Genomic DNA, 11,838 nt, shown 5'->3' on the forward strand with positions numbered 1-11,838 from the left:
GAAATTTTGGTACATCTACACAATGGAATATTACTCAGCAATGGAAAATAAGGAAATCATGAAATTTGCAGGTAAATGGTGGGATCTGGAAAGGATCATCCTGAGTGAGTTGTCCCAGAAGCAAAAAGACACACATGGTATATACTCACTCATATAAACAAACAACATAGGACAAATCCACTAAAACCTGTGCATCTAAAGAAACTAAGCAAGAGAGAGGACCCTAACTAAAATGTCCAATCCCCATCCGGAAAGGCAAAGAGGATGGACATCAGAAGAAGAAGAAAACAGGAAACAACCTAGGAACCTACCACAGAGGGCCTCTGAACGCCTCTGCCCTTCAGACTATCAAAGCAGATGCTGAGCCTGATGGGGAACTGTTGGGCAGGTGAACGGAATTTTAGGTAAGAACTGGGAAATAGTAAGAGCTGGAGAGGACGGGGTCTCCACAAGGAGAGCAACAGAACAAGAAAATTTGAACACAGGGAACTTCCCAGAGACTCATACTCCAACCAAGGACTATTCATGGAGATAACCCAGAACCCCTGCACAGATGTAGCCCAGGGCAGTTCAGAGTCCAATTGGGTTACATAGTAATGTGAAGAAGGACTGCCTCTGACATAATCTGATTGGCCTGCTCTTTGATCACCTCCCTCTGGGGGGGAGCAGCCTTACCAGGCCATAGTAGAGGACAATGCAGCCACTTTTGATGTGAACTGACAAAGATCAGAAAGGAGAGGAGAACCTTCCCTATTAGTGGACTTGGGGAGTGGCATGCAAGCAGAGGGAGGAGGGAGGGTAGGACTGGGAGGGGAGGAGGGAGGGGCTTATATGGGGGATGCAGAATGAATAAAGTGTAATTGATGAAAAATTTTAAAAAAAGGGAAAAAAAGACTAACTTAAACTGTTAAAAAAAAAAAAAGAGTTTCACTATCCAGTTTTTAATAGGGCCAATTGGCCAGCCTGCTTGAGCAGCCCTACATGCCTCAATTTGGGCAGCTGAAAACACACAACCCAGAGATGACAGTTCCTCTGTCCAAGACTCTTAAGTTCATGAAAAGTGTCACATATTTCTTTCAAGTTGTCATTAATAAAGTCCCGTGTCCTTGACATGTGAGTTTCACATTGTCACAGATTCCATTATTATTTGTAAAATCCACAGATATGTCCTCAGTCAGTGAATTACTTACTGTGAAAATACTCCCTGACAAATACAAATTTTTGATTAAAAATCAATTAATTGGGACCTTTCTGATATTTTTACAGACATTTTTACAAATTTCATGTCAGCAAGGAGTCATCTTACTGTAGTCCTCTTCCGCCTTCTATCTGATCCTAGTCTATCAGGTCTCATCAAGGTTGGATGCATTATCTTTTTCTCTGTCCTGATTCTCAGGGCATCATTCATCCTGTGTCCTCAATTGCCTCTACTTATGACACTCTTTCTGGCTCTTCTCATGGAGGTTTCCCAGAGCTCTGAAGTGAGGGAAAATTTCATAGGAAAATCCTATTTAGAGATGGGTGTTTTAAGGTATCTCTCTACATAATATCAGACTATGGGTCTCTGTATGCAATCCAATTTAATGCAGAAGGAACTTTCTCTGTGTATACAAGAACATGGGACTGATCTATCAGTTGAGGGCAAAGAACAACATATTTTAATTGTGACAGCTTGAGGTTGCTTGAAAAATGCCATAGGATACTCTGGCCCCACAACTCAATTAACTGCCAACCAATAACCCTAGCTTAAGTCTGGTTTGTTCACAATAGATAGACTATTGGAACTTTATCACTGAGTATTAGGTGACCGCCTAATAAGTGAATATATATACCATGTTTGTCTTTCTGCATTTTAGTTACTTCACCCAGGACAATTTTTCCTTGTTCCATCTTTTTGCCTGAAAAACACATGATGTCATTTTCTTAGCTGAATAATACTGCTTTATAGAAATATTCTACACTTTCCCCATAGGTGATTATCAGTCCTGTTCTTTTTAACTCGGAAATTGTTTGAATTTTAATCATTGTATTGAATAACAAACTATGTAATTTTAGCCTAGAAGTCCCTCTAATGAAAGTGACCAGACAGAATGCTGTCTCTGTCTCTTAGTCTCTGTCACTTTATATCTTTGTTTCTTTCAGTCTCAGTCTCTCTATTTCTGTATCTGTCTAGCTCATTCTATCTTTGTCTCTCACTCTCTCCCTCTCTCTGCCTGCCGCTTGTGGTTCAGTATGAAAATCTTAGTTTTGTAGAAGGACTACAATAAGATGTGTGATTTCTGACGCAATATCCTTGATGGTTTCTTTGAACATATAAGGCAAGATCCAATTATACTCTTTTTGTTCAAAAAATTGCCTTGCTCAGGGAGCATTTTTACAATAAGTATTTCACTGATGGAGAACATATCTTTGCATTTAATAAAGAGTAATGGAATCTGTGACTCTGTTAATGATCACTTGAAACAAATATATGACACATGGATAGTGGAACGGACATCAGTGGTGTGTGGACTTTCAGATGCCAAGATTGAGGCATGCAGGATTGCTCAGCCTTTCTTTCAAATTTCTTGTCCACTTGGCCCTTTTAATAAATGGCTCCTGAAACTCTAACTGGCTTTCACCTGGTTCTTGACATCATTCTCCCTCTTAATGAATGAGCACCTAAGAGAATCCTGAGGTTTTCATGGAGAGGAGTAAACAAACTTTACTGAGTGTGCAGTTTCTCTGATCCTGTGCACAAGTGACTTTTTCTTTTGAAACCCAGCAAGTCTTTATCTCATCCCCTTATCCACATCACATACTTTTACTTCTGTTTACCTCCGTGACAATGTCATATAGGAAATGAAACCTTAATGTTTATTGAAATGGACAGCTTCCTAAAGAGGGAAGCTTCAACATGATGTGGAATTAAAGAGCTGTACAGAGTGACAATATGGTCCTCTATTGTGGTTTTGGATCTGAAAATTCCTAGGTTGTGACTGTGAACTGAGCAGTTACTGGCATACTGACTAAATATACCTTCAGATTCTTATTGAGGTAATAGGCTGGCAGGGTCTAGGGTTTCCTGGAGTATTGAGTCTTTAAGATCAGGGAAAAGAACATGTAACCAGATAGTCCTGTAGGCTAGTTGAACAGGGTCCACCTGAAAGAGGGAGTATAAATGGGAGTCCAAAGAATGGAAATAAGACAGATTCCTGTTTAAGTCTCAGTTTATTGAACATGCAAAGAACCCTTAAAACGCAATGTGTAGTAGCAATTATTTTTCACAGTGGCAACACATCTGTACCAAGATGGATGGCAGCTATTTCCTACTTAGTGGTCAGGGAGGAATCTTCCTCATCCTAGGGTTTACAGGTTATACCTGGACTTTCCAGTTAGAGAAATTTGTATCATTGTAAAACTTGTCAATATACTATTTTTAATGATTATCTGGGAATTTCATATTAAATATATATCACTCGTTTTCCATTGCTCCCAGGTTCAAATTCCTACCTATGTGTCACACTATTTTTTTTTAAATACATCAATTGAAGTAAGTGTTGTTCATATACTCATTGGAACATGATCAGAGTCTCAGTGCCAAATCTCTTAAACAAAACTGAGTTCTTCATTGCTGCAGATTGGCACAATCTCATGAAGAAACCATCAATCCTGAAGAGCTCTATAATTTATCACCTTGATCACACTTTTTCTTATGCATTTATTCATTAGGATTGTTTCACTGTGTATCCCCTCTGCTACCCCCTCCCTCTAATCTTTCCAAACCCACACCCACTCCTTTCTCTATATGTATGCTCTTTTTTTACTTCTCTGATAGGCAAGGTCCTCCCCTTCTATCTGACCCTAGTTAATCATGTCTCATCAAAGCTTTCTGCATTATCTTCCTCTGAGGCCTGATTCTCAGGACATTAAACTCCTTGAGTCCTCAATTCCATCTACTTATGACACACTTCCTGCCTCCCTTCCTGCAGGCTTATCAGAGAACTGAGGAAAGGTATAATTTCATAGGGAAATCCCATTTAGAGCTTAGTGTTTTAAGGTCTCTATCTGCATATCAGACTGTGGGTCTCTGTATGCAATCCCATTTGATGCAGAAGGAAACATCTTTATGGATAGAAAACATGGCATTGATCTATCAGTTGAGTGCAGAGAGCAACATATTTTAATAACAACAGTCTGGTTTGCTTGACAGTTTCCATTGGTGACCCCAGCCCAACAACTCAGTTAACTGATATCAAATACCCCTAGTGGAAGACTGGTTTCATCAAAATAGATGTTCTATTGGTACATAATCCCCCACTACTAGGAGACCTCCTAATAATTGAATACATATCATATTTATCTTACTGTATTTCAGTTATTTCACCCAGGATGGTTTTTCCTGGTTCCGTCCATTTGTCTTGTTTTCATTTTCTTAGCTGAATCATACTCCTTTATGGAAATATTCTACATATTCCCCAAAGGAGATTTTTCAGTCCTGTTCTTTAGTCATTGGAAGTTGCTGGGAATTTAAACATCATATTGAATGAAAAACTTTCAGGATAACTATGTTCTTTCAGCCTAGAATTCCCTCCATCTTCTTCTAATTGATGGTGATTTGAATTGCAATGTCCCCTCAAAACCCATCTATTTACATGTGGAGTACCCTGACAGGAAATGTCTGGTTATGATTAGGAGGCATGGCCTCTAATTCCTTTGGTTTCCCTAACTATTTTTCAGCCCTTTTATCTTTTGTATACATGACGGCTACTGATTTCTCTCAGTTTAGTTTGATGTTGGCTATAGGCTTGTTGTACATTGCCTTTACTATATTTAGAAATGTGCCTTGTATCCCCTATCTCTCCAATACTTTAAAAAAATGAATGGATGTTGGATTTCTACAAATGCTTTTTCAGCATATAAGGAGATTGTATTCTGTCAAAAACGTAATGTGACTTGGTATGACTGTAACCAAGGAAGTCAAAAACTTGTATGAAAAAAAAATTTAAGTCTCTGAAGAAAGAATTAGAAGAAGATATCAGAAGATGGAAAGATCTACCATGCTCATGGCTTGGTAGGATTTACATTGTAAAACATGGCCATCTTACCAAAAGATTTATAGAAAAATTCACAACTTCATATGTCAAAACAAGAATCCCAGAATTGCTGAAGCAATCCTCTACAATAAAAGATCTTTTGGAGGTATCTCCATCCGTGATCTCAAGCTGTATTAAAGAACAACAGTAATAAAACTGCATGGTACTGTCATAGAAACAGAATTGTGGATCACTGGAACTGAATAGAAGACCCAGTTATAAACCCACACAGTTATGGACACCTGATCTTTGACCAAGATGCCAAAACCATCCAATGGAAAAAAGATATCATCTTCAACAAATGATGTTGGTAAAACTGGATGTCTACATGTAGAAAAATGCAATCTGGGTGCTATCTAAGACAACTAAGACTAGTGATTCTTCAATATTCAGCCATTCACCTCCAGGCATATATCCAAAAGAGTCTCAAATACAAAATAAGGACATTTGTTAAACCATGTTTGTAGCAGTTTTATTTGTAAAAGCCAGAAACTGGAAACCATCCAGATCCCTTCCCCCAATTAAAAATGTTACAGAAATTGTAGTCCACCTAAAATTGGAATATTACTCAGCTTTTTATTCAAAGAGTTGCCTTGGTCAGGGAGCATTTTCACAGTAAGTAATTCACTGACTGAGAACATATCAGTGCATTTAACAAACAATAATGGAATCTGTGATAATGGAAAAGTCACACGACATTATTATTGAGCACTTGAAAGAAATATATGACACTTTTGCAGAACTAAGAGTCTTGGACACAGGAACTGTCATCTGAGGGTTGTGTGTTTTCAACTACCCAGTATAAGGTATATAGGGTTACTGAGTCTTTCTCTCAAGCAGGCTCTTTATTTGGCACTTTAAATATCTGGCTCTTGAAACTCCTACTGGTTTTCACCTGTTTCTGAAATCATTCTCTCTCTCAGCCAATCAGACAATCTTGATGTTTCCATGGAGAAGAGTTAATACACTATCCTCAGTGTCCAGTATCTCTGATCCTGTACATATGTGAATCCTCTTCTGAAAACCAATAAGCCTTTATCTCATCCCTTTATCCAGACCCACACCTTCACTCCTGTTTACCTCTGTGAAAATGTGAGGTAAGAAATTAAACTTTAATGTTTATTTAATTGGACAGCTTCCTTAGTAGAGAAGCTTCAAAATGATGTGTGATTAAGGGGGATGTACCCAAAGACAAGGTGATCTACTACTGTGGTCTTGGATCTGAAATTTCCTAGGTTGTGTCTTTGAACTGATCATTTACTTGTATAATCACCAAATGTACCTTCATATTCTTAGTGATGTAGATGTTGGCAGTGCCTAGCATTCTGTGTGGTATTGAGTTGTTAAGAGCAGGAAAAATAGACAGAAACCAGACAATTCCTGGGACTGGTTTGGATGAAACAGAGAATGATCTGTGTATGTAAAAGGAGATGTAAGGGACAATAAACTATTTGACAGCTGGTGCTGTTCTACACAGTGTTGCCTTCTTCTTTGAGCAGGCTTGCCTTGGATGGCCTGGCTGGATCAGCATTTGTGTCCTAGTCAGTGGTCAGGGAGAAACCCTTCTGCTCGTGGGGTTTACAATTAAAACTGGGCATTCATGATAGAGAAATATGTCCATGTTGTATACCTAGGACACAAGAATAGCTGTGTTTCCTGCCCTTGTCCTTTAGACAAAAATCTAAAAATATAGTGTCAGTGCCAGGACTGTTTATTCAGTGGTGCCCCCTGAATCATGGGTCTTGGTCACTAGTTCATGGCTAGGATACTTTACTACATAATGAGTTCCTGGAAAGCATGCCTTACAAAGTCATACTCTGCCTTCTTTTAGCAGAATCTTTTCTCCTTGTTAAAAGTCATCATAAAAGTTGTCCAAATATTTTTATTGCTTATGTGGGAAATTCACATAATATAAATTACAATCCTTTTCCATTGATCTCAGGTTCAAATTCCTACCATGTGTTACCCTATTTTTTTTCTTTAAAATAAATCAATTTCAGTATGTGTTGTTAATATACTAATTGGATCATGATCAGAGTGTCAATGCCATGTCCCTTAAAGAAAACTGAGTTTGTCCTTGTAGTACCTTGGTACCACCGGCAAGAAGAAGCAATCAGTCCTAAAGATCTCTATACTAAATCACCTTGATCACATTTTGTCTTATGTATTTTTATTATAATTTGTTCACCTTGTATGCCCTTTGCTGTCCCTTCTCTCTTCTACTTCTAGTCCCATTCACCCTCCCTCTTCTACCCCTAGGCCCTTTCCCTACTTCCCTGATAGGTGAGGTCCTCCTCACCTTTCTATTTGAACCTACCTCATCAGGTCTCAATAAGGCTGGATGCATCATTTTCCTCTTTGGCCTGATTTTCAGGGCATTGTTCTTATTGTGTCCTCAAATCCCTGTACTTATGACTCTTCCTGCCTCCTCTCCTGCAGGCTTCTCAGAGCTCTGATGTAAGGAAAAATTTCATAGGGAAAACCCATTTAGACCTGGGTGTTTTAAGTTCTTTCTCTGCACAATTATCAGACTGTGGGTCTCTGTATGCATTTTACTTACTTCACCCCAAATGATTTTTTCTGGTTCCATCCATTTGCCTGGAAATATCATGATGTCATTTTCTTAGCTGAATAATACTCCGTTATGGGAATATTCAACATTTTTTTTTCCAAAGGAGATTTTAAGTCATGTTCTTTAGAGCTTGGAAGTTGCTGGGGAAAACAGGGAACAATTTAAGAGCCTGCCAAAGAGAGCCTCTTAAAGGCTGTGCCCTGAAGACTATCAAAGCAAATGCTGACACTTATGGGCAACTGTTTGGCAGAGTGCATGGAATCTAATTAAAGAAGTGGGAAATAGCAAGATCTGGAGATGACAGGAGCTCCACAAGAAGAGCAACATAACCCAAAAAAATCTGATCACAGAGGTCTTTTCTGAGATTCGTACTCCATCCAAGTACCATGCATGGAGATAACCTAGAATCTCTGCACAGATGTAGCCCACGGCAGTTCAGTGTCCAAGTTGGTTCCATAGTAAGGGGAACAGGGACTACCTCTAACAAGAAATGATTAGCCTTCTTTTTGATCACCTCACCGTGATGGGGGAGCAGCCTTACCAGGTCACACAGAAAGAGAATGTAGCCACTTCTGAAGAGATCAGAAGAGACTCGAGATCAGAAGAAGGGAGAGAAAGACCTCCCCTATCAGTGAGCTTAGGGAGAGGCATGTGTGGCGAATGGGGAGGGAAGGTGGGATAAGAAGGGGTGGAGGCTTCAAGGGGGTAAAAGTGAATAAAGTGTAATTAATAAAAATTAAAACAGAATATTAAAAATTATAATTCTTTTTGGATTTATATTAAAGGATGGTGTACTTTGAGATTGATATGCCAAAGAAAGTTACCAGAGAAATTGAAGTCTCTGTCTCTAAGTATCTGTCACTTTACATCTTTGTTTCTATTGGTCTCCATCTCTCTATTTCTGAATCTGTCTCTATCTCTCTCTCTGTCACTTTCAGTCTCCCTCTCTCTTCCTGCTGCTTGTGGTTCAATATGAAATCTCTCAGTTTTGGAAAAAACTAAAACAAGATGTCTGCTTGCTGAGGTGACATCATGGATGGTCTCTGTAAAAGTATAAGCAATGACCCAATTAAATTCTTTTTGTTCAAAGATTTGCCTAGGTCAGGGAGCATTTTCACAGAAAATAATTCACCCACTGAGGACATATCTGTGCATTTAATTAATAATAATGACATTTGTGATAATGTGAAACTCAAGTCATGGACACGTAATTTTATTAATGACCATTTCAAAGAAATATGTATTGCTCTCTTCAGGAGCACATATACTAAAATTGGAACAATAGAGAGAATATTAGCAAGGCCCATATGCAAGGATGAGATTCAAATTCACGTATGAAGAGAAAGAACTTAGGGAAGAAAACAGGAACTACAGAGCTAAGCATAAGCAACAGGCTACAAGAGATGGAAGAAAGAATCTCAGGTGTGGATGATACAATAGAAGAAATTGATGAATTGATGTAACATTCAAGAAAAATGTTAAATCTAAAAAAATTCATGACAGAGACCATACAATAAATTTAAGACAACATAAAAAAACAAAACCTAAAAATAATAGGAATAGAGGAAAAAGAAGATTCCCTCCTCCAAAGCCCAGAAAATATTTTCAACAAAAGCAATGAAAAATATTTCCTCACCTTAAAGAAGAGGCCAATAAGAATACAAGAGGTATACAGAACACCCAATAAATTAGTCCAGAAAAGAAAATCTTCTCACCACATAATAATAAAAACAGTAAATAAAAATACTAAAAGAAAAAAAAATACTAAAATATCCAAGGTAAAAAGGCCAAATAACATATAATGGCAAACCAATTAGAATTATACCTGACTTCTCAACAGAAACTATGAGAGCTAGAAGGGCATGGACAGATATCATGCAGGCCCGAAGAGATCATAGATGTCAGCACAGGTTACTATACCCAGCAATCCTCTCAGTCCTCATAGACAGAGAAAACAAAATATTCAATAACAAAATCAAATTTCAACAATACTTACAAACAAATTCAGTGCTACAGAAGACACTAGAAGGAAAAATACAACCCAAGAAAACCAGCTACTTTCAAGAAAACACAGGACATAATTAACCTCATTATAGTAAATCAAAAATCAACCAATACACAAACTTACTACCACAACCAATATTAAAATCAAAGGATCTAAAAAACACTGGTCATTAGTCTCTCTCAACATCAATGGACTCAATTTCCTTAGATAATGAAATAGCATTTGACAAAATCTAACATCCATTCACGTTTAAAGTTTTGAGAGATCCAGGGATACAAGGCACAGATCTAAACATATTAAAGGCAATATACAGCATGCCTACAACCAACATCAAAATAAATGGAAAGAAACTTAAAGCAATCTCACTGAAATCAGGGACAAGACAAGGCTGCTCATTTTCTCCATAGATCTTCAACACAGTTTATGGAAGCCCATGCTAGAGCAATAAGAAGATTGAAGGAGGTCAAGGGAATCTAAATCAGAAGGAAGAAGTCAAAGTATCACTATTTTCAAATGATAAGATAGTATACCTGATGTTATTAATTAAAAAGAGATGAAGCAGGGGGACAACCAATATTCTCTGCGAGAGGTTTATTAGGAGGGTATGGTGGAAGTGGATAGCAGGGCATGGTGGGGAAAGAGAGATATAAAGGGGGATGGGGTGGCCCAAAGAAAGAGAAAAAGCATAAGATAGAGTGAGAGAGAAAGAGAGAAAAAATAAGAGAGGGTGTAAGCATAAGAGAGAGACCATGTGTTGGATTGGCCCTTTTAAGGGGGCACGGCAACCACATCTTCCAGGTGTGGTCAACTGGCTGGCTGGTGACACATGATGACATCATAGGTTGCTGGGCAACCCAGAAGCAGGTTGTTTTCCAAAATACTAACATTCCTCTCTTTTTCTATAATTAAAAATGGGGAGCTTGGGCTGCTTTTTATAAAGTTAGTTAAAGTATATGAATTTAGGCTCATTGGAAGAAGCTCTTGGTTGTCATGCAAGAGGTTGAGAGAGAGAAGAATTATAGCAACAAAATGGTCAGATTGCAAAGTCAAGAGTAAGGGAAGCCTCTGCCCTGGAAAATTCAGGGTAGAGGATTGTCAATTGAGAGAGTTACCATCCATGCAAGGCAGCAGGTAGGGACTGGGGAATGTTGGGAGAAGTTAGAGCCACCTGTTCCGGTCCTGAAGCACACCATTTCAACCTTTTGTTAAGAACAAGTGAATAACAGGCATAGATTCTCTTCTGGCTACTTCCTGCTGACACTGAAGGTGCTGTAGGGAGGTCAAAAGGCTGAAATGTTGGCCAAGTCCAGGAAGAATAGGCTGCTTCGATGCTTTCCAGGGTCTGCCAGAACATCCATGGCTGGAAGGGAAGGTGCAGGTCCAGCATGTTGGAAGTCTGTGAGGTCAGAGCTACGTCTGCTTGCTTCTTGGGTCCATTTGCTTGGAAAGCCACCTTCCAGCCCTTTACTCTCAGGTAATATGTATCTTTTGACTTAGGTGTGTTTCTCGTATGCAACAGATTTCTGAGTTTTATTTATGCACCCATTCTGTTAGTGTGTGTCTTTTTATTGGAGAGTTGAGTCCATTGATGTTAAGGGAGAATAATGACCAGTGGTCTTTAGATGATTTGATTTTACTGTTGTCTATGGTAGTTTGTTTGTGTACTTGGCTACTTTTGGTTTTGTTGTAGTAAGATTATTTGTTCCCTGTGTTTTTCTGAATGTAGTTACTTTTCCTGGGTTCTATTTTTCCTTCTAATATCTTCTGTAATGCTGGATTTGTGGGTAGGTATTGTTTGAATTTGTTTTTGTCATTGAATATCTTGTTTTCTTCATCTATGATGACTGAGAATTTTACTGGAAATATTAGCCTGGGCTGACATCTGTGTTCTCTTAGGATCTGCATTATATCAGTCCAGGCCCTTCTTGCTTTCATTGTATCTGTTGAGAAGTCAGGTGTGATTCTGATGGGTTTACCATTATATGTTAGTTGGCCTTTTCCCTTGCAGCTTTCAGCATTTTTTTCTTTGTTCTGTATACTTACTGTTTTGATTATTATGTGGCAGGAGGATTTTCTTTTCTGGTCTGATTTATTAGATGTTCTTTAGGCCTCTTGTAATCTTATAGACCTCTCCTTTAACTTAGAGAAATTTTCTTCTATGATTTTGTTGAAGATATTTTCTGGGC

General features: G+C 38.4%; 1 non-coding gene across 1 annotated transcript; it reads left to right on the forward strand.

Moving 5' to 3' along the window:
- The first annotated feature begins 8,890 nt into the window (after positions 1–8,890).
- On the forward strand, positions 8,891–8,998 carry LOC132651672 (U6 spliceosomal RNA). Its single transcript, XR_009589255.1, has one exon. It is a non-coding gene; the product is annotated as a U6 spliceosomal RNA (small nuclear RNA).
- The last annotated feature ends 2,840 nt before the right edge of the window (positions 8,999–11,838 follow it).

This window comes from Meriones unguiculatus, assembly GCF_030254825.1.
Source record: "Meriones unguiculatus strain TT.TT164.6M chromosome Y unlocalized genomic scaffold, Bangor_MerUng_6.1 ChrY_unordered_Scaffold_23, whole genome shotgun sequence".
Classification (NCBI taxonomy): Eukaryota; Metazoa; Chordata; class Mammalia; order Rodentia; family Muridae; genus Meriones; species Meriones unguiculatus.